The 25,032-nt window shown below is 35.7% G+C and overlaps 1 protein-coding gene across 2 annotated transcripts in view; it reads right to left on the bottom strand.

Annotated features, from left to right (window-relative positions):
* The window catches only part of LRRC4C (leucine rich repeat containing 4C), a 1,216,509-nt gene that overhangs the window by 778,862 nt on the left and 412,615 nt on the right, over positions 1–25,032 (bottom strand). Inside the window, exon 3 of one of the 2 annotated variants that reach the window (XM_072618911.1) lies at positions 3,077–3,162. The gene's annotated coding sequence lies outside the window, so the exon portion shown is untranslated. The remainder of the gene's footprint in view (positions 1–3,076; positions 3,163–25,032) is intronic. The other variant, XM_072618912.1, reaches the window with a different exon arrangement.

Raw genomic sequence — 25,032 nt, 5'->3', positions numbered from 1 at the left:
AGAATGAGATACCACATCTATAACTACTTGTGAGGCAGAATTTATGAATATAAAGGTTTTCAGATTAGGATATGAGATTTGGGATGAGGGAAACCACTCTCCTCTGGGGAATAGGGATAAAGATAGGGACAATTCATTTAGGTGTTAACATCTGACTCCAAAGAAGAAAAAATTTCAGTGCCAGGCTTTTGTGCGAATCAAATCAAGTTACATTGGACAACACTATGCAAAACTTGATATGCTATATATAAATGTGAGGAAGAAAGTCCAGAACAGGTACTGCTAAGTAACAACAAGAAAGGATGTGTTTTCTCAGGATGGATATTTAGAGATCCTGAACATTAGTGTGCCTAAAGCAACCCATGCCCTCACAATCCTGCCCTTCTCCCATCCTGGAGTAGAAATAGCTTTTAAAGACCAAGGCAACTGGGCCCTCTTTTTTTCTAGACTCATTAGATATTATTTCCCATTACTCCCTACTTCTGCACTTTGTGGTTCAGCCAAAATGGCATTTTGTCTCTTCTTCCTTCTCATGAAGATGAATTTAATGTTGATTCTCATGTTTATTCAAAACACTCATCTATCATCTTCAAGCCTCTGCACTGTTGGTCCAGTGCATGTGTGATGTGCACTCCCTCTCTCCTTTCCCCTCAAAATGATAGGGTAGAAAGAAGTCCCTATAACGATGGATTAATGGGTGACTGAAGCATGTGGCAAAAAAAAAAAAAAATTATTTTAATGTCCATTGTAAAATTGGTGAACTTTAAAATAAAAACATTTGTGACATGAAAAGTTATGTCATTTAATCAATAAACTCTTGTCATCCAAATCTTTCCATTATTATATGTTAAGGACTAAATAGAAATGTATTAATGCGATTCTTAACTATTAACAATGCATATACATATATTTTATTTTATATTTAGTAAATTCACATTTCTGAATAAAGACTTGGAAGCATTCACTGTGATTTTAGCATTTCAGAGCATTTCCAAATTTATCTAAATATTCACTTCTAACCATTCAATGTTTGACTGGACAGTTTTGTCTTGTTAGATTCTGCCATGAGTTTCTGGAACTGATAATTTTAGAAATATAGCTTTTTATTGCAATTTTGGAATTTTTAGTACAATTTTGTTATGATAAAGTATATATTTAAAATTAATTATTTGATCATAAAAGGACACCATATATTTATTTATCACAAAATACAATTCAACAAAGCACTCTTTTAAAGGAAATTTTAGTGTCAAAATTTTTAAAAATGATTTTCAGAGACAATCAAAAGCAGTTGCATCTTATGAGTACTTTTAACTATACAATTGTGATGACAATCGCAAAATTGCAATTGTAAGTTATGAAATAGGTATTACTATGTAATATATTTAGATGAATTTTATTTATCCCCATATGAACATAAATTTTTGTATTTATTTGTTCTTTAAACATAAATATTTTATCTTCTGGTTAAATATTTCATTTGAATACCAGGTATTCAAATACTTACATATGTATGTATATATGCATTTATGTATATACGCACTTCAACACAAATCCCATGTATTTTAGCCCATCCAAGGGGATCCCCTTCCCTTTCCCTTCTCTTGTCCTCTTACCTGTCCTCATCTCTTTTCCAACACTTTCCCTCTCCTGCTTTTTTTGCCCTTGCTGGAGTCCATACATACAGATATCTATCTACCTATCTGTCTGTCTCTCTATCTACATATGGATACGCATGTATATATATATATGTTTGTATGTATGTATGTATGTATGTATATATATATATATCTGTGTGTATATATATAGCTATGTATACATATTAGTATGCACACATAGAAATATGGATACATATCTACATATGCAAATACATCTCTATATATGCACATATGTGCATATATGTATAAATAATTACCATCCTTTTCTTCATCTGTTTTCAAAGGATAAAAGCAACAGTTATTGGGCATAAAGCACACACGGTACTTTGTTGAATATCAAGGTAAATATACCCAGATAAGTAAGGTGTACTAGAGGCTTCATGATTATTTTCACACATTTTAGAAAATAAAACAAAACAGAATGCACAAATGTATGTATATATAAATACGTATACACGTGCATGCACATGTTTATATATAAATATCTGCATGTATGTACACACGTTCATGATACAAGAGAGAGAGAACAAAGAAGGAAATTATGTAAACACGCTCCCCAAAGATAACATGTAGACTTCAGGCTAATGCGTAGCATGTTCACGGACATGTAAAGTAATCACAACAATTAAGCAATAGCCACAATAAAACTGCTCTGCATCATGTTATTCAAGTCAATCTCTTCATGGCTTTTCAATTTTGTTCCATAAAAATCACACACACATACATACATGCATGCATACATACATACATGTATGTATATATGAGTGTGCTTGCTTGTTCTTCACAATTCCATAAGAACCAGCTTAAATGTAAAGTTAAGAGGTCATCACGAAATCCTTCCTAAGTAGACATTCAAGACCCCAAAGCTGCAATATCTATACTCAGCTGTAACTTCTAAAAACTGACCCAAGGTAGTCTCAATTCTGTCTCAAAGTCATTGATTTAGAATTCTGCTTAGCAGGGGTCTATTTGTCAAGTGGATGTTTTATTTTTAAACTAAGCTCATAATCAGAAAGTCAAATACAGTCATGTTTATGATATTCATTAAGAGACATGAACATACTCTTAACTGGAATATTATGTGGTAAAAAATCTAGAGAAATTAAAAAAGATCAAATAAAGTCATACATACGTAGTGTGTTAGTTTAAGTTCTACAATAATGTATCCTTAACTCTTTAAATTACAGAGCTAATAATGGTATTGGGGAGAAGAAAGATTATTCTTTCAATATCTGTAAAATGGTCTATAAAGGACACATCAAAGAACATTTCCCCAATCTACAATGATCATATTGTAGTTTTGCTGACACCAGAGATAAAAATGCATCACCCAACATGGTTTGGCTATTGACAAGTCTATTTTCAAAGTGTTCATTGCTAAGGCAATTTAATTTCCAAAACAACTCTCAGAAACTTACCTACATTTAGAGTATGAGGTGATACGCCAACTTATTTGGCTCCACTTCTGTGTGATCTTGAATCCGTGCAACAGAAACCATCATTTCTAAAGAAGATATGAAATTAAAATATCACATTAAGACAAAGGAAGGTAAAATTTAAATTTCAAATGACATCACATGAAATGCTATTTCCATCTTTTAAAAACTAATGTTTTATTTCATTAAATATTTCCCAATTACATACAAAATTTTAACCATCATTTTCAAATACTGAGTTCCAAATTCTCCCCCTCCCTGTGACCCCTTTTACTTCCTTGAGAAAGCAAGCATTTTGATATTGATTACAAAAGTTCATCCATGCAAAACATTCTACATTAGCCATGTTGCAAAAGGAAACACAAATAACATAAAACAAAAAAAAAAAAATAAGGGGAAAATATGCTTCAATTTGCATTCAGGGTTCATCAGTTCTCCTTCTCATGGTATCTAGCATCTTTCATGAATTCTTTGGAATTGTCTTGACCAGAATGGCTAAGGCTTTCACAGCTGGGCATCTTTCAATATTGCCATCATGTACAATGTTCTCCGGATTCTGTTCAATTCAATTTGCATGAGATCACACAGGTCTTCACAGGTTTTTACTGAAAATATCATGCTCATTATTTCTTATAGCCCAATAGCTTCCCATCACAATCATATAACACAACTTGTTCAGTCATTCCCTAACTGATGGATATCCCCTTAATGTCAAATTCTTTGCCACCACACAAAGAACTGGTGTAAGTATCTTTTTCAAATAGGTCCTTTTCATTTTTGTTTGATCTCTTTGGGACACGGACCTAGCAATATTATTCCTATGACAAAGACTACATGCACAGTATTATAGCCATTTGGGCATAATTTATTTCCATTTTTTAAAGGAAATCCCAGTCAGATAATTTTCAGAAGATGTATGTTGCTCTCCAAATTGATCATAGCAATAACCAATCTACCCCCCACCTTTTGCTCAATATAACAAAATGTCAGACTTTAGAGAACTGTCTCTCATTATTTCTGCCAAGCCCTCATGTCATCCTGGCACAGGCATGGCAGTAACAGAGGAAAACATGTTAGCTTTGTGTCTGAATATTTCAGTGCAAATCCTAAATATGGTGGCAATCTTCAGTCCTCCTGCTAACCTCCTATGATCTTGGGGAATTTTCTAATCTATCTCAGTCTCAAGTTTTTCTCTGGAAAATAAATCATTTAAAATAATTTATTTCTGCAGTTCTTCATCTAAATCGAAGGGCCTGTGATAGGGTTACATGCCAGAACTAGAAATCAGTACAAAATACTGTTGCTGTTGGTTTTCAATAATCATTCTTGATGTTTGAGGAATGCATGGGTCAACTCTGAGAGGTGGTTTCAATGTCTAAACATTACATTTAATATCCATCCAGTTATTGTATCTATTACCTGATAAGGGAGCTCAGGTCTTATTAAAAAGTGAGCCCTATTTCCAGGAGAGATAGGAAAACCACAGAAAAGGTAGAATATATCCATTTTGGAAGTTTGGTTATTGTTACTGAAAATGACATATCACCAACAGGAGTTAAGTTAAATCATGTCACCAGGCATTCAGTAAGCATCCATTAAACGACAGTCATGAAGCTAAAGTTGTGAATAAAAATAACTAACTAAATAATTAAATAAGTAGATGGATAGAGAAAAATAAAAAAAGATTTTTTTTTTTTTTAAGGAGCTTACATCCATTCTAATAGGAAAGAAAGAATACATAATAGAAAGCTGAAAAGGGGTGGGGTGGGAGGGCAGGATAATGATCCCTCATAAGTGAATGGTGAAGAAAGAAATTCAGTGTGTCAAGAGTGGAACCCAGAGAGGAATGACAGACTCAGCATGATTGCCTTGGGCCCTTTATTAAAATGGAGCTTCTGTTAAAATGGAAGGATTTGACCTGTTAGACGAAGGAGTCACATAGGCAGAGGGATCTTCTAAGAACATTTCTGGAGAACGGTGGACACAGAAGTCCTAAAAGTTATGAGAGAAGCACAGAGAAGCAAACAAGAGGACTCTGCCCCCTTCATTCTGTACAATTATCATATGGGGAATATCTTAGCAGATATGGATTCAATCTTCAATCCAACATACAGTGGCCAAAATAATACTTTCTTAAGGACAAGTGTGTGTCAGACTGAAGAATATTCAGCAGCATCATATTGTCTTTACGATAAAATATAAGCTCATTTTCATACTTAATGAGCTTTGTAATCTGGACTCACCTCAAACTCTCCTACTTGAACAAGGATTATGCCAGTCATTCGTTCTATATTCTAGCTAAACTCATCTAGATTTAGAATTGCCTGGAATTTCTTGTTCCTTGAATTGAATACTTTACTATGTCCCACTTTGGGCTTTCCTTTACTGTCCCAATGGACTACTCCTTCAACCCCGCCTCTTAGATTTCCATCAAGGCTCAATTCATGTCCACATCCTATGAGAATATTCTCCTGATTCTTATCTATATGCAACTGTGTTTACATGTAATTTTCTCTAACAGCAGGCATCCTACTTGAGGTCAGGCTCCCCATTTTTTTCCTACCTAGTAACTCACATTCTACTTTGCACATGGTAGACACTTAACAAATATTTGGTATGTTGGATTGGGTTCAATTGGATTATGTGTACAAGGGACAGCCCACATGAATCCAAGTGTTGAGAATGAGAATGGGAACAGGTAGTAATACAGTGTAGAAGCCAGGTGACTTGAACACCTGTGTTCACACTGTGAGACAGTGTGAAATACACTGGAAAAATAGGTGGGAGCCAAGTTATTTGAAGCTTTAAATGCTGACCTAAATATTTTCCTTTAAATTTAATTCTGTAGATGATGGGGATCCACTGAAAGACATAAAGTGAGTTTTCATATTGATAAACATGTGCTTTAGTAAATATGATTCCACCATTTAGATTTGCTAGTTGTCAGCATAGGAAATGTTCATAAAATGATGCATACTTAACAAATAGCTAAGCATCAGTACACTGAATGCTCCTTAAGGAGAAAGATTATTTCATGTTTGTCTTTGTATCTCTACTGCTCAGCGTAGTGCCAGGAACATTTTGTCATTTCCGTCACTAGTAGTAGATCAATACTGGTGTTTGAATTCTTTACCTATAGAAGTCATTTCATTGAAGCAGCTGGTGACATTGTAGAAAGAGTACTGGCCCTGGAGTCAGGAAGATCTGAGTTCACATCCAGCCTAAGACACTTACTAGCTGTGTGACCCTGGGCAAGTCACTTGACAAATGTTTGCTTCAACTCTAAAATGGGAATAATCATACCACCTACTTCTTAGGGTTGTTCTAATGATTAAATGAGATAATATTTGGACAAGGTGCTTAGCACAGGGCTTGGCACATAGTGTATACTATATAAATGTTCATCCCTTTCCCTCTCCACCACCCATTAGTGTATACAGCTTTCTGAGCATGGAGCTTTTCCTTTACCAATAGAGTTAGGGTACGGAGAGGTTAACTGAGTTGTCCAAAATCTCATAGCCAGAATGGATGAGAAGTAAGTCTTGGGTCTGGATCTTCCTGATTATAAGGATGGTCCTTTATTCACTCTATTATTCTGTCTCTTGCCTGAAACATAGTTCACAATTAACATTTTTCCCAATGATTTTGATTTCACATGGACAATAAATGATCATTGAAGTCTTGCACTGTCAGCGACATCTGAACTCAACCTTAGTGTCAATTTCCTAACAATCAAGATTCCTCAAATTCGATTATGCTCTAAAGTTCCTTCCTTGGAGAGGTTGTTGGAAATGCTGTAACTTAATGGTCCAATTCACTGTCTGTTACTCCTAAGTGTCAAGGAACTAGTTATTTCAAGTATCATTCCAACTGGAAGCCCTACTGTTAGAATCATTAAAAACAACTTTAAAAAAATCAATGAAGACAACTCTCTCACTTGGGTTGGCTCGGTGGAGTATGCAGGGAGGAGAAGAAAAATGGCCAGTACTATCTCCTGGTCTCAATTTTGGAGTGGACAAAAATTCTTAATCTCCATCTAACCTTTCTCAAATTAGATAAAGCTATCACAAGGACGCTGAAATGCAAGACAGGACTAAAAATGGAAGAAAGGCAAAAATTCAGATGAAAATATAACCAGTGACTTAATACTAAAGTACCTGATCACAGCAACTAGAGAAAAGTGAAGGATTTGACTAATCATTCTGTCCAATGAGTTTTCATCGCTTCTCTTTATCCTGGTCTACTTCCTACATACTGGTCTACTTTTCTGTTTCTTTTTCTCAGTTTTCATCTATGACTTGACCCTTAATTGTTCATTCCTCCCAAATCTCTACTCTGAGGCCTCTTCTATGCTGTCAGTGCTAATACTTACTCTCTTGATTTGGAGTGTGAAAGGTGTGAATTCAAGAGGACCCAAAGATATTTGCTAGTGACAAGAATGTGGGCAGGACACTTAAGCTTTCTGTGCCTCAGTTTTCTCATATGTAAAATTCTGGGGTTAGATTCAGCACAGTTCTAAATCTATGATCCTATGGTCTCACAAACTTCCATGAATTTAATTATCATGTCTATACAGAGGATTCTAAGATCTAAATATAAAGAACTAAGCTCTAATCTCATAGCACACTTTTCTATTGGATAATTGAAATGTTCTAAATACATGTGAAACTCAGCTTGTCCAAAGCAGAACCCATTTCCTCTCAATAAAAATCATACCTCTTCTGTATTTACTTATTTCCTCAACAGCATTTTCATCCTTCTATTGGACCAAATTCATAACCTTTTTGTTGTTAAATCATTTCAGTTATGTTGACTCTCTGTGACCCCATTTGGGATTTTCTTTGCAGTTACTGAAGTGGTTTACTATTTCTTTCTCCAGCTCATTTTACAGATGAGGAAACTGAGGCAAAAAGAGTTAAGTGATTTGCCCAGAGCCTCACAGCTAGTAAGTATCTGAGGCCATATATGAACTGAAGTCCTCCTGACTCCAAGGCTAGTGCTCCCCTAGTTCCCCACTGGTGTCCCCTAGTTACCCATTACCTTATATTCAGTCTCAATTCTTTGTTATGCCTTCACTGTTAGTATTTAATCAGTGGTCTGATCTTGTTGACTGTACTTCCAATAATGTTCTACACATCTTTCCTCTTCTTTTCACTGACATGGCCATCACTCTATTTCAGGCCTTCACATTTCTCACCACGAATATTGCAACAGCCTCCTAATTGGTTCTGCTAACTTAGGTCTCTCTCTTTTTCTATTTATGCTAATTGGAATTGAACATCTGATTCTACTAACACACAAGTTAAGCCACATCTACTCACTCTACTCATTATTGCTTCTGGGTTAAAATATAAAAATTCCACTTGCTATCTGGAATCCTTCCCAATTTGTTTCCCATCTACCTTTCCAGGCCTATTACATATTCCTCCAATTTACACATTCTCTATTTCAACCAAAATGGTCTGTTTATTGTTTTTCACACATAGCATTTTATTTCTTGTCTCTAAGCTTTTGTACAAGCCTTCCCTCAGTACCTAGAATACACTCTCTTTTCATCTTGACATTTTTCACTCCCTAGCTGGTTCCAAAGCTCATTTCAAGTAGGACTTCCTATATGAATCCTTTCTTGATCCACTTCTGGCCCCGCACCTGGTATGCATACCCTCCTAGATGCTATCTTTTACCTCCTTTATGAATATTTTGTATTTGTTCATGTAGTATGTCATTGGAGACTCATTTCTGCTGGCAAATTAAAATTTCCAATGCCTCTTCATGTCAAGTCTTGAGCTAATGAGGCTGAATCAATTTGAAAAGGTTTGCATCTTCTTTCATCAAAAACAGAAGAGGTGGCTGGAATCTTGTGAAAGGTAAAAAGTGAACTGGGATCAGACCACAAATGCTTAAGGGTGATTTAAAGGTGAAATGGAGGAAATTGCAGATGGAAATTGTGAGCAGAGTACAGAGGTCGCTAGCAGGGAGTGAAGGAAGCTTGGCCAATGTCATCCTCACCTTGACCCACCATGAATAGTTGAAATTGCCATTTCAAGAAAACTGATATAAGATAATGAGTTTCCCATTCTCTTATCTCTCCTCATCCAGGAGCTTCTGTTAAGCCTAAAGGGGTTGTCTGTCTTTAAACGCATGTTTATATTTGTGTTTGATTAATACTGAATGCTAGTTTAATCTAAAAAAGAAAAGTCAAAGTCAGCACTCCCTAGTGCAGCAGGAACCAAATTAAAATGTAACTGTGACACATTTAACAAAATTCATAAAATACAAGGGAGTATAGATAATGGGAATATGTGGTTTTCTAAGTCAATATGCATGCTTCAGGCAACCTCATATATTGTTTGGTGGCACCCATTTCTATTTAACTCTTATGTCACTGAGCTAAAGTATGATCCTTAATAACAGTTTCATTTGTATGCATATATATATATATATATATATATACTTTGTAAATTCGGTGTATATATGTATATGTATGGATGTATTCTTCAAGACAGACAGACACATAAGTATATATACCCATATACACAAAAATATATATACACACATACAGTATATATGTATACATGCACATATATACATATGCTCAATTATATGTTTATCTATCTCAAGGGAGAGAGAGACAGAAAGACAGAGAGAATGGAATACATTGTCGGGATTTGTCCCAGTTTGAGATTCTGAAGATAAACTATATGAAAAAATTTTTGTACCAGCATTTTTCCAGATGATTAAAATCAAACAAATAAATATGCCTCTGAATTCAGACTGGAGGGATGCCCCTAAAAATGACTTTAAGGAAAAAAGAATCTTGGTTAGAATGAAGCAGAGGAAGCTTCCTTTGCTAGTTTTAGGTAATTTTATTTTCCTATCATTTATTCTTTACAAATTCCAAGAAACTTACCCATTCTTAGGGTGAAAAGTAAAGTTAAGTCTTCATTCATTTAAGATTATGGCCTTGGCAATGACTAAAGGGATGGAATGGGAAACACTTCCCTACCCACATAAACTGGACGGGTATCCCCAGAGGGATTAGGCGCCTTTCCTGGTAAAACCAAATACGTGAAATCTCAGACACTGTTACGTTTCTATTTGTACATATTATTTTCTGCAGGAGAATGTAAGCTCTTTAAAAATTTGTTTCCATTGAATCTAGAATAGAATGGAATAGAAATCTGAACTCTAACCTTGCCTCTGACCCTTACCATGTGTAACCCTGGAATAAATCTTTTTAGGGTTCCATATATCTCTAAAATTAGGATAATAAAATACCTCCCTTACAAGGTGACTGTGAAGATCAAATGAGGTTATAATTGTGAAGTATTTTGAAATCCTTAATAAAACAGAGTAGGTTTTTGAAAAAATGCTTATTGATGGATTGCTTGATAATGATAATGCCACATACTAGGGAAGGCTTAGCTGAAATTAAGGCCATTGGACATAAAGGGAATCAAATGACAAAGCCAGTTGGGAAAATTGTTAATGAGGCATGGGAAATAATAGATTGTGTTTGATGGTGGTCATAATAATTCTGTTAAAAACATACACAACCGTTCCTTTGACAAGTTTTCTTTTTCTGAATGGTTCATTTCAATTCGATAAATGCCTATGAAATGACTATTATATATAAAACACTGTGAAATCACTGGGGGTTCATGCTCAATTTAATAAAACATGGTACCTGACATAATGGAGCTTGAAATATTATACAGGAGCGTGGCACATACAGCAGCAATGCTTGCACAGAATAGGAAGGACATAAGCCAGATATATATTAAATGAAATTTAAGATAAGAAAATCATTCTTCTTTGGATCAGTAAATATCATGTAGTTGGTATAACATTTGTCTTGGGCTTTAAACAGTATTTGCACCATCGATTTCAATGAGTCAAAATGGAACATAAAATAAATGAGGGACAAGGAATAATTTAAGCAAGATCCTAGCGGGTGGAAAGCATGGACACTGAGGAGAAGATGATGATATAAGGCCCATTTTCTCAGAATCATGTGACTATTAGTAAGCTATGAAAGCTTAACATTACACTAAGATTTTTGGGACACCCTCTAAAATGAAAAGAGGCAAGTACTGTAAGATAAAATTGAAATAATATTGTGTGGTGCTCCCCTATAAAGTCCTGGAAGGTCAGGCTAAGGAGGGAACATTTTGCTTACTCACTTTGGCATATAATTACGATTTTGTTGATGCAGGAAACTTCCTGTGTGGAAAGTTTCTCTAAAAATACGGAGAACCAACTCATCTCTGACATAGTCTTAGGAAGTTCTTGAGCCACTATTAATTCAGGTGACTTGCCCATGACCCATTAAAGGCTTAATTTGTCAGAGACAGGTCTCCAGTCCAGGCTTTTCCTACTTTAAAACTAATCCTTCATCCAAAATATTATGGTGAATATTAACTTAAAGATATCAAGTGAATCACTCACAATGACAAATTCTGTTCTAATGTTCCTTAAGTATTAAAAACTCATTTACAATAGGATTGCCAATAATAAACATTTGGTAATATGCCTGCTTCTTTCATCTTCTGGTCCTTATTTAGAGCAAGGCAAGAGAGGAATTGCATCTGATTTCTTATTTCTGTCAGAACAGACTCCTCATAAATGAATGCTTTTATGTGAATTGCACTCACTTATATTCAATTCAGGTTTATAGAGGAGGTATATTGAAATACCAAGAAAGATTAATCAAGGCTATTTAATTTAGTGATGAGATACATTCAAGAGAGATTTCAAGTTGTGTTAAATTAAGGATATCAAAGTATGGAAGTTCTCATTTGCTTAAGAAAATGTAAGGGGTTCTAGAAATTAAGTGAAATATAATTTTAAAAAACTTCTTAAAGTTACTGTGATGTGTGGATCAATATATTGAATGGATAAGTCACCCTGGCTGTAGCTTTGCTATGAGAGCCAGCATTGTTTCATGGACTTGGGAGGCAGGAAAATCTGGACTCTAACCTTACTGACACTTACTATGTGTAACCCTGGAGTAATATCTTTTGGGGGCTCAGTTGCTATATCTCTAAAATTAGGATAATAAAATACCTCCCTCACAAGGTTACTGTGAAGATCAAATGAAATTATAATTGTGAAGTATTTTTGAAATCCTTAATAAAACCTGAGTTCCAACCTAACTCTACTACATACTACCTTTATGACTGGGAATTTTACCTCTCTGCTTCTCCATTCCCTCATCAACAAAACAAGAGGGGTTTAATTAGATGAGCCTGAAATTCTCTTCCATCCTCAATATGATTGTGTGATCCCATGATGATATAATTCATGACTATAATAAAATAATAATATTTCTAATTATTATTATTGATGAAAGCTGTAGCTTATAGAAAAATGCAATTACAAAACTAAAGGAAAGTATTATTTTATAGAAAAAATACTAATTTCTAGTTTAGGTTTATCTTCTTCCACCCCATTCTAAGGGACAAGGTCTGTGGTTAATGGCATTTACCAACTAAATTTTCTGATCTTTTCAAGGGTTCACAAGTATTTATAAGCTTAAGTCCATAGGATGATGATTTCTGAATATTAAATGTCAGTAGGGATATGAGGTGACTGAAAAAAGGCAGTTGACTTGTATGCCAGAGGGAATGAGGAGATAGTATCAGGTGTTGTCAAGTCTGTGTTGTACGTGTTGCCTCACCATCCTGACCCTCCATCCCTACCCCTGCAGTCAGATTTTCTTGTCTCTATCCACATCTTATCCTAAGCTCTTAGCATGAACCTCTGTACCTTCCCAGCCCCTCCTGATCCCTACCTTCTGTGCTCCTGATTCCAGCTGGACTAACATGACCCTGACCTCCTTCCAGCCTACCACTGCTGTTTTCCCAGATCCCATTGTCTGTTTCCAGCCTTGGCCTGGTAGCTTGACCTTGACTCCCCGTTACTCCCTTTGCTTAGTGACTTGGCATCTGTGCTATATCCTGACTGTGATTAATTCCGGGATCCTTGCTCAGCGAGAAAGGCCACAATCTCCTCCCTTGACAACAAAGGTGAAAACAACTAGAACACACTGAAGATGGGAGATGTCAGCAGCATTTCTGACCCTTGCAATCAATCCCACCAAGCCAACCATATGGAAAGAAAAAGGCAGAAAAAAAATCTCATCTGGCTTCTGCAAGTAAGTTGTTTGGAATTATCTGCTGAAGTTGACTGCTTTATCGGGCCAAAAATAAATGAGCATTTCATAAGATGCTCATACATTTTCCCCATGCTTGACTGCAAACTCCATGCGGAGAAGGTTTGAGATTTAAGTGTTATATAATGTTGTAGAGTGTTCTAAATTATTTGATAAATATATGTTCCATTGCATTGTGGTGAGTATTTCAGTTCCAATGGTGGTGATTCTATCCCTTGAAAGTCCAAGGAAATACTTTTCTAAATGGGAAAAGAAATAATAATGATAAATTTTCTTGAAGTTTACAAAGTAATGAATATAGGCTATCCCATGTGATCTTTACAACACCCCTGTGAAACAGGTTCAATGATTATCAACATTTTAACAGTGAGGTAACTGAGGCTGAGTGGGGTTAAGTGACTTGTTCAGGTCCAACAACCAAGAAGTGTCTGAAGAAGGATTGAAATGCAAACCTTTCTGACTGAAAATTGAGGGCTCTTACTTAGTACATCACTTAGCTGCCTAAAAATAGTACAAGATTCCAGCTCATGTCCTGTGACTCACAAAGCAGTGGAATTTCTATTAGATCTGATGGATTTGATATTCTGATCACTTGAGGTATTTCTACAGAGATTATAACTTATCAGGAATATGAGTTAGATATGATTTGGACTCATTTATCCCTTTTCTTTATGATTCTAATATGTTCCTGGTACTGCATTAAGTCACTTGAGAGTTTTGAGAGAAAGCATGTTCCCCTGCCCCATCAGGAAGTACGTTACCTTGCTGAAAAGACATGCTTTATATACGCAACGAGAGAATACGGGATAGTGTTTAGCTAATTGTTAGGGGTGGAGACCATACTGGAAATGCAGTTGAATTCAATGCATTGAAATGTTAGATTCTGCACCTTCTTAGGAGAGAGATATGAGGAGCATGGGAATCAGAAAGGACCTTGGGGGGATTTTAACTCAGGGATTCTTAACTGTGGTTAGATCTCTAAAAGCCATCATCTTCAAGCGGAAAATTAGATCTTTATTTCAGTGAAATTTCAATATATTTCTTTGTATTGCTCTCTATCTTGTTTCATGTATTTAAATGTTATATTGAGAAGGGGTTTATGGGCTTCACCAGACTGCTAAAAAATATTTATGACACAAAACAATGTTTACAAATAAATTCTTTAGCCCATTTTTCTCCTCCCCCCACCCCTTTCACAGATGATGAAGGTGAAGACAAGCGAGTTTGTCTTCTAGCCCCATGTCTATTGGTTTTCATCCAAATTCAATGAACAACATACATGGCTAGGCATAGCAATGGAAAAATGAAGTTAAATAGTTTTTTTCCCCTCAAGAAACTTAAATTCTATTAGGTAAGTAGTGTGCACGCAGATATAAAATATAAAATCTAATATAAAAGGATATAAAGCTATAAAATATAAAAAATATAAAATCTGTGCAAAAGAGTAGAAAGCAATTTTGGTGACGGCACAATCATTGGGAGGAACCCCAAATAGTATCATGTATACGTTGACACTTATTTCAAGAGGCAGGTAAGGTTATAAAAAGAAACATTTTAGGCATGGATGATAAGACATACAAAAACATGGAGTTGGGAAATGAAATGAAATGCTTGGGGAGTAGAAAGCAGACCTGTTTGGATGAAATTCAGAGTTCATGATAAGAAATAATAAGAAACAATAAGAAATAGCCTAGAAACAGGTTTGCTTCAGATCATGAAGGACCTAAATACTAAAAAGTGGAGCTTACATTCTATCCTAGAGACAATTGTCCCTGAAGTTTCTCAGCATAGGAGTGGAATGGTTATATCTGGGCATTAGGAATATCCATTTGACAACTGTGTAGGGATGGAGTGGAGAAAGAAGATGCTGGATGGGAGGAGATCGAGAAGGAGATCAAGGCTACTGCAGTTGCCCACAAGAGGGCTAATGAGGACCTGAATGAGAGCTGTGAAATTCTGGAGGTCCAGCTTGAGCAAGCGTAGTGGGCTTTCCTGCATACATCCAGATTTAGGAAATCAGAGATCCATTTAAAATTTGTCTTGATTTTACTCGTAGAGGGAAAGTTCATCAAGAAAATGTCCTTTGCCAATTCAGATTGTCAACTGTTCTCCAATTTGTAATCTTACAGAGTTGTCTAGAGGACTGCCAGTTTAAGTGAGTAACTCAGGGGGAGGAGCCAGTATATATTTAAGGAGGGACTTCAAATGAGAGATAATATGGTGCTGTGGATAGAAAGCAACTACAACAACCCATGAAAATATTAAGATATCTCCAGCAAATCACACACACACACACACACACACACACACACACATACACACAAAATTTCAATTGTGTTCAACTGTGCATCATTGTTTTGAGGCAGGATCCTGAACAGTATCATCCAACAGGACGTCTAGTGAGACATTCCATCCCTTTCATCCATTTTTCTGCTGAATAGAAGTTCCTCATTGGGAAGAAGAAAAAATAATTATGACTACCTAGTTTACAATTCCTTACCTTAGGTGATAACAGATGAGAAATAAAGGGCTAAAAAATCCCCCTAGGAAATATCCCTATGTTCCATATAATTAAACAGAATTATCTAGAAAATAAAGTTGGGAGACTGTCAAACATAACTACATGGAATACTTCTGGCTCTCCATCAAAGGAAGCATGTGTTCACATGATTGACTTTTTTGGAAGACAGAATGTCCCTCCCTCCTTCCTTTCCTCCCTTCCTTCCTTCTTTCCTTCCTTCCTGCTTTCTTCCGTCCTTCCTTCCTTGCTTCCTTCCTTCCTCCCTCCCTCCCTCCCTTTCTTCCCCCCTCACTCCTTCCTTCCTTCCTTTCTCACATAGTCCAGCTGCTTGGTCACATTTCTTTTTAAAGCATGGATATGTGCATGGAGAGTGGAAATGGGAATGGTGCACTCACTGCCAGAACACAATGGGGTCCAGCTGACCCTTTCCAATGCTTCCCTTTCTTACAGTTCTCCCCAACTAAGACCAAGTAGTAGGCACATTATTCCCCATTTTAAAATTTATTTGGATTAGTATTGCACTTAATTGACTGGGGTAAATGACATGATATATCAACTTTGCAAAGAATACTGCTAGAGGGAAGACTGGCACAATGGGAAGAATAGTGTCTTGGCAGATGTCTTGGGTTCCAATTCCACCTCTAATATTCATCCTATGTGGGACCATGGATAATTTTTACCTCCCAAGACCTCCATTTTCTCACTAGAAAAAATGAAGAGCTTGTGCAATATGGCCTTTATTATTAAAAATTTAGGATTCTCAGGAAATTAAATTTGAAGGATGAGGAGAATGGTATTGGGGAAGAAACCCTTTATTTCCCAGAGGCTGCTGTCCTTCCTTAACAGGGAGACTGGGTGGTTGTAATATAATAATAATATAACATTTATATATTACTTGAAGTTTATACATCTCTTAATATACCTTAACTTGTTAGACCCTTGAAATAAGCTTGGGTATTAGATGATGGTATTCTATTTATCCCCATTTTCCCCTGAGGCTTCAGAGAAGTTATGACTTGGCCTCAATCACATACCGAGTAAGTGACCACAATCCAACCAAACTGCACTCCTGACTGTTTCCTAACTCAGTATCACATCTCCCAATTACATGACTTTTGGCTTGCTCTCTTTAATGGCAGAAGTATATTCCAGTTAAACCACAGGTCCAGATTCTAGCCCCTTTCAGAAAACTAGGATGCAACTCCAAACTCACTGTTTTTTGTTGCCTATGTTACTTATGTATGTGGTAGAGAATCTTCCAAAGTAGGGAGATTATTAACAATTTCATGTTCTCTCAAGAGAGGAGGAGTTAAATTTTTAAAAACCATTTTTCAAAAAAGGGTTCAAATACCTTTACTGAAGTTATTGGATTAATTTCCCAGTTTCTCTGTAATGACCTGTATTGCCAATGTATTTTTAATGGAATCAGTGTATTTTTAATAGAATGGGAAGATCTTTCCCATTCATTAATAGGCCCATGTGACCTGCTTAAATCACATGGAAGTCTAAGTCACATGTGATGGGAGAAGCTTACTGAATGAGTGGAAGAGGAAGGGATGAGATTGGAGTAGAGCTGAGAGGAAGGTGGTAAGACTAGTCAAAGCTGGGAAGGACAGAGAAAGCAGGCAGTTTGGATTGTGAGTGTCTGTTTGTGGGAGAGCCTGTATAGAACTCTTGGTAATGATGATGGATATTTTTGGTTGCCATGATGAATTTGGTTCTCTGATACTGGGATTAGGCTCTCTGGTATCTGAATAAACTTTTTGGTTTTGTCTTCCGTATAGAGAGTCTGTTGTATTTTGTGATTCAGAACTGTGTTGGCATAGCTGCTATAGGCACTGTGAATATCACATTGGTGCTACGTAACCCAGCACCACTGAATATTGAAATGATGAAGACATTTTTTCCTGTCTCATGACTGCTATTTTGATTCTAAGGAATAATTTTTCTTACCTGTATGGTGCTGGGTTTCATCTTTCATTCAGAAATAAGTACATAAACACACACATACATAAACACATGTATAAATATATACATACACACACATATATGTATACATACATACACATTTGTATGTGCTTATATGTACACATACATACACACATATGTATATATTGCAAAATGCAAAAATCTGCATCCATAAAAAACGTATTCCTCAGACACATTTGTTAGAGATTGTGCTTAAGAGACTGATAACATTTGGCATTCAGTAATGCAGCTCACTAAAATAGATTGAATTTTGTGTCTTTATTAACAAAACTCTGTCCTGGGTATTTTGGATACCACCCTATATGTTATACAGATTTCCTGTTGTTGAAACCACATATGTTTTTTTAGTGGAGAGTCCCTAGCTTTGCTGTCTAGAAAGTTAATGTTAGAGTGGGAAGCTTCACTCACTAGTTGCCGTTCAATTTAGCAGGATGATACTCTAAAATATGCCAGTGAATCTGACCCTGTGCAGTGGTAAATGCAGCTTGTTATTCAGATCGGTCCATGACAAAACTTATGTTGAACGGTGCCAGGACATTAATAAAGATGATACTTCATTTACTAATAATCCCAGCCCACTCGATAGCATTTATCAAACTCTGTTGACATTTTGGGTAGTGCGTTGGCAATGAACAGAAATGGTAGAGTGCAGAAAATGTAAGGCCTCTTGGTTCTTCCCTCCCTTCTTTCTGTTCCCCTTGCCACCCCCTTGATTGGAGGCCCTCATTCTATCTTAGCTTTAATATCGTGCTTATACATAGCTCTCTGCTCCTCAAGTATCCTCACCCCCACCAACAAACACTGTCAATCATCTTCCACATTTACTGTTAGTAAGTTGATAATTTTTATGATTAATAAATGTCATTGTCTCTGAGATTGCCATCTATATATTCTACATGTAGTTTCTACTCATGGATTAGCTCTGATTCATTCACTCCTGACCCCAAATATTTTTACTTATCAAGAAAAGAATGCTTAAAATCTTTAATCTAGCATTTAAGGTCTTTTATGATCAGACCCCTATCTTATCTTCCCAGATTTATTTTCTCCTGTACCGCCCCCCCCCCAAAGGATTCACACTTTTTTGCTCTAGTAAATTAGAACAATAATGATTCTTTGAACCTGAACAGGGTTTTCTTACTTCTTGGTCTTAGATAATGTAATTCTGTAACTACAATAACAACATCTAGCATTTCTATAGAGTTTTTACATTTGCAATGTACTTTACTAAGACTTCACTTTATCCTTACAATAACCCTGGGAGGTAGTTGTTATTATTGTCTCTACTTAATCAATGAGAAAACTGAGGCAGATTGATATTAAGAGGTTTGTGTACAGTCACAGAGCTGGTGTCTAAATGTGGATTCAAACTCAAGTTTTTCAGATTTCAGGTCAAACACCTTGTCCATTGCACACCCTGACTGCCTCTAACTCTTTGTAGGTCCGACCTTTTCTGCTTGTGTCTTCCCTGGAAGACTAGACACAATAAACCCATTCCCTCTTCTAACACAGCAGATTATCAATCAGTAGAAGTCATCTACCAAGTTCCCTTTAAGTCTTTGCAACAGTTCAAACATCAATTCATCTTTCACCTGATAATTCAAACAGGAATGTCCTTCACAATATCGATGACCCTTATGTGTATGTTCTCCAGCTTGTCAACATCCTTCCAGAAAATGGGACAAATCCAACAAAATATTCCAGAAGAACAGATTTAATGCCTTCAATATAGCAATTTGTATCTCACTTGTGCCTTTGGGATATCTGGTCTTCAAATGATATAAAGCAAAATGCTTGAATAGCTTAGGTCTCCTACTACATCATAAACATTTTTATGGGACAGATTCCATCTTCAACTTTGTTTTCTCCCTCTATGCCTAACACAATGCCTGGAATTTAATAGATACTTGAAGGGTATAAAATTTTGTAAATATGGGAAGTCCAGGTGTGGGTCCACCTTCTAACAAAATATATCACAATTTATTAATGATAAGATAAACAATAGTTGCTAACTTACTTTTAGTTGTCTTAGTAATTAAAGAATAGGAAATTATCAGTTAGAGGTGAAGTGAACAATCCATTAATGCAAAACTAGTGTCACTGATAAGGAGTGTGGGGGAGTGGAACTCAAGTTTTCCTGAAACCAGGACAAGCACTTGTCTGATGAACCTTGCTTTAGCTACTTAGGTGGGATTCAGTAAATAATTGTTGAATGAAAGGTAGGCCAAGTCTAGACAAGCTCAATATATAATATATCACAGCAGGAAAATAAAGTATCCACAATGATAAGGAGAAGGAAATGAAACAATGTGGGATTGATCTTTATAACAGTATGGCACACTGTCAGTTATAATAAAATATGGAGGTTGGATTCACCTAGGGAAATGGTGCGTTGATTAATTCTGGGAGCTTGGATGGTGAATTGTTTATTTTGATTTCCACTAAATCCTGAGCTACAAGCAAACAAACAGATAAATGAAAGGAAGTTGTCTTATTTTCTGAATTTGCTGTATGAAGATAATAATGATGATTCTTAAAACGGCACCTGAGAATTAGAGACACTTAAGAATAGTAAGTCACTGTGTGTGTATCTCAAACTGTGTCTATGTTCTTGCCATATTAAGGTTATTAACATGGCAACAGAAAAAAAAATAACTGTACCTAAATATACATGATTTATAAAGCAATATCTGATTATTAGATAAAAGTTAACTGGTTTGTTGTTGTCCATTTTTTAAATTTTTTTATTTTTTCTACTATTTTTTAAACCTAGTATTTTATTTTTCCCCAATTACATGTGAAAACATTTTGACATTCTTTTTTCAAAAAAACTTTTGTGTTCCAAATTCTCTTTCTTTCTTCCTCCCAAGATCTTCCTTGTTGAGAAGGCAAGCAATTCAACCTAGGTTATACATGTGTAGTCATGCAAACCATTTCCATAGTAGTCATGCTGTGAAAGAACACATAGATTTAAAAAGTCAAGAAAAAATGAAGTAAAGAAAAAGTATGTTTCAATCTGTATTCAGATGTCTTCTGGGGATGGATCATAAGTCATTCAGAGGGGGTTTGGATTGTTGTGTTATGGAGAATAGCTAAATCATTCACAACTGATCATCTTACAATATTGCTTTTACTTTGTGCAGAGTACCTTTCACTTTTCATCAGCTCGTGCAGGTCTTCCCAGGTTTATCTGAGAACATCCTGCTCATCATTTCTTCTAGCACAATAGCATTCCATCATAATCACATACCAAAATTTGTTCAGTCAATTCCCAATGGATGGACATCCCCTCATATTCCAATTTATTGACACCCGAAAAAAAAGCTACTATAAATATTTTCACAAATATAGGTCTTTTTTCTTCTTTTTTTAAAATATCTTTTGGGATACAGACCTAATAGTAGTATTGCTAGGTCAAAAGGTATGGATGGTTTTATAGACCTTTGGGCATAGCTCCAAATTGCCGTACAGAATGGTTGGATCAGTTCACAACTCCACCCCCAATGTATTAATTTCTCATTTTTCCCACATTCCCTCCAACACTGGTCATTTTCCTTTTTTTTCCTATTAGCCAATCGAACAGGTATGAGGTAATATCTCAGGATTGTTTTAATTAACATTTCTCTAGTCAATAGTGAGAACATTTTCCATATGACTTTAGATTCTGATTGCTTCATATGAAAACTGTTCATATTTTTTGATCATTTATCAGTTGGGGAATAATTTTTATTTTTATAAATATGACTCAGTTCTCAATATGTTTGAGAAATAAGGCCCTTATAAGAGAAACTTGCTTCAAAAATTTTTCACAATTACTGTTGCTAACTATATTTCCCTCCATCTTATTTACCACCTTTTTATTCTATACTCTTTTTGGTTTTACCCTGTCCTTCCTCACAAGTGTTTTGCTTCTGACTATGCCTTCCACAAATCTGCCCTCTCTTCTATCACCCTCCCCTTCTCTTATTCCCTTCCATTCCTACTTTATTGTAGGATAAGAAAGATTTCTATACCCAACTGAGTGTATGTCATTTGCTCTTTGAGCCAATTCTGATGAGAGTAAGGTTCACTCACTCCTCCTCAACTTCCTCTTCTCCACCACTGTAAATGCTTTTTTCTTGCCTCTTTTGTGTAAGATAATATACCCCATTCTACCTCTCCCTTTCCCTTTATCCCAATAAATTCCTCTCTCACCCATTAATTTTGTTTTTTAGATAGTACCCCTTCATATTCAACTTGCTTCTGCCCTCTGTCTATGTATATATCTTTTAACTGCCCTAATAATAAGAAGGTACTTATGATCTCTAAGTATCATTTTCCCATGTAGAAATGTAAACAGTTTAACTTTATTAAGTTCCTTATAATTTCCTTTTATGTTTACCTTGATTATTGCATTTTTAAGTCAAGTTTTCTGTTCAGCTCTGGTCTTTTCATCAAGAATGATTGAAAGCCTTCTATTTCATTGAATATTCTCTTTTTTCCTTGAAGGATTATACTCAGTTTTGCTGGGCAGATGTTTCTTGGTTGTAATCCTAGCTCCTGTGCCCTCTGGAAAATCATATTCAAAACCCTCCAATTCTTTAATGTAGAAGCTGCTAAATCTTGTGTTATCTTGACTGTGGCTCCACAATACTTGAATTGTTTCTTTCTGGATAGTTGTAATATTTTCTCCTTGACCTGGGATCTCTAGAATTTGGCTATGATATTCCCAGGATTTTTCATTTTGGGATCTCTTTCAGGAGGTATCAGTAGATTCTCTCAATTTATATTTTACCCTCTGGGTCTAGAATATCAGGACAGTTTTTCTTAATAATTTCTTAGAAGATGATTTATAGGTTCTTTTTAAGATTCTGACTTTCAGGTAGTCCAATAATTCCTATGTTCTCTCCTGGATCTATTTGCCTGGTCACTTGTTTTTATACTGAGATATTTAACATTACCTTCTATTTTTTTTCATTCTTTTGGTTGTTCTGTTTCTTGAAGAGCAGAAAAATGACATCACTATGTTGAGGTCAAAGTACAGTGTGTCCAACTTTAGCTGATCAGACCAATATGAACTGGGAAGGCTATATCACAGGTCAGGCACAAATAATCCATCTGAAAATTTAGAGTGGAAATATATTTCAATTTTCACATCGAGTTTGTTTTGAAATACTGCAATTTTGATTTGATCAGCTTGTTCTTTTATGTCGGTGTACCATGCTGGGTGGTCCTGTCTCAGTGTCTCCTGTGTCTCACCATTGATTCCAAAGTTCTTAAGAGACCTTGAGAATACCCTTGTATTGCTTCTTCTGATCTCCATGAGAGTTCTTGCCTTGTATGAACTCTGTAAATAATCCTTTAGGCAAATATATCTTTGGTATTCTAACAATGTGGCCAACCCATCAGAGTTGTGCTCTCTGCAGTAGAGTTTGAATGTCTGGTTGTTTGGCTTGATAAAGGACCTTAGTGTCCAGTAAGTTTCATTGCTTCAGAATCTTCCAAAGTTCACATAAGTGTTTTTCTGGCATGGCATTGGTATACTGTGCAAGTTCCACATGCATATAAAAATGGTGTCAGAACAGTGACTCTGTAGATCTTCAGTTTGATAAGTAGTCTGTTTCTTCTCTCCCACACTTTGCTTCAGAGTCCCCCAAATACTAAGCTAGCTCTGGAAATGTGTGCATCAACCTTATTTTCTATATGTACATCCCTGGAAAGTATACTATCGAGGTACATGAACTTCATGGCCTTCAAAATCTCTCCATTTGCAGTAACTGATGGTTCCATGTATGAATAGTTCAGTGCTGGCTCGTGGAGAACCTCTGTTTTCTTGATGTTAGTTGTTAGGCCAAGATTAGCATAAGCAGTAGATAAAGTATTGGGGTCAAGAAGACTTGGATCTAAATCCCAACTCTGACTTTGCTGTGACCCTGAGCAACCAATATTATGCTTGTGAATCTCAGACACCTTCCTTGTATTTAGATTTATCATTTGACAGGATATTAATTCCTTAAGGGACTACTTTATCATCTGAATTCCCAGCAAATAGTTCTTTATCAGTCCATAGCATGAATTTAATATATTTTGTTTTTTAAGTAATCTGTACATCAATTTTATAAATGAATTTCCACCTTCAATCATTGAGAAGGTCCCCATAATAGAAGTTCCTTCTATGGGTAAAATCATGATCATTAGGACAGTCACTTAAAACATCTATCCAGAATCTAAAAATTGTAATATAACTCAAAGATCATCTCACCCAACTCTTAATGAAACATGGATTTCCTCCAAAGCATATATAAGGTGAACATTCAGGCTTAGAACTACTACGACAACGGTGAATTCACTACCACATGAAAATTTTCCGTTCCATTTTTTCGGACAGCTTTAACGATTAGAAAGTGCTTCTTTATATTATACCAGTTCCTCTTCTCTGAAACTTTGACTAATCAATAAATAATTATACATCAGCTTGCTGATCCTGACTCTTCCCACTGGGGCTGAAGAGAATGGATCATAACCCTCTCTTACATGAATGTCCTTATGATCTGAATGTCAGAGGTCAATGGGAATCTTAAGGGTCATTTACACCAACAAAACAATAGTTGCAGGTATAATACATCAAACAATGGTCAGCTAACTTTTTCTTAGAGACCTTTCTCGAAAGGAGAAAGTATTACCTCTGAGCTAGGGCCTTTTACTTTGGGAGAGCTCTAATTGGCTGGAAACATTTTCTTTGTAACTTTTAATCATTAATTATGCCCTTTCCAGAAAATAAAAATAAATCCAATTTTCCTTATATATGGCAGTTTTTCTTGAAGACATCTATGATGTTCCTTCTCCAAATCTTCTTTACTTCATACATAGATTTTTCAACTGAATGTGGATAGCATGGCTTTAACTTAACTTCTTCATTAGTAGGTACTTATTTTAAAATAACTTCGAACAAATGAAAGAGTGAAAGAGAATAATTTCGTTATATATTGGGTGAAATTACCCATGGTCTTTTGTGGCTATATTTTAGTTGCCCTTACATTTTGAATCATTAAGATCAGTTGTAGGAGAAATGAATGAATATAAAAGAAGTTATTAAGTACCGTTACAAATACTGCATTAACTGTAACAGATAAATATGCAGAAAAAAAGTAGAATCTCTGTCCTTGTAATGCTTATATTATAATAGAGGAACATAAGATATATATGGGAATGATGGACAAGCAGAGGTGCTTCAATGCTTAAAATTTACAGGGTTGGGGGAAGAGGAGTCAATAT

The sequence above is a fragment of the Notamacropus eugenii genome, chromosome 6 (genome assembly GCF_028372415.1).
Source record: "Notamacropus eugenii isolate mMacEug1 chromosome 6, mMacEug1.pri_v2, whole genome shotgun sequence".
Classification (NCBI taxonomy): Eukaryota; Metazoa; Chordata; class Mammalia; order Diprotodontia; family Macropodidae; genus Notamacropus; species Notamacropus eugenii.
The sequence above is the reverse complement of the archived record's forward strand: the minus strand, read 5'-3'. Positions and strand labels throughout refer to the sequence as shown.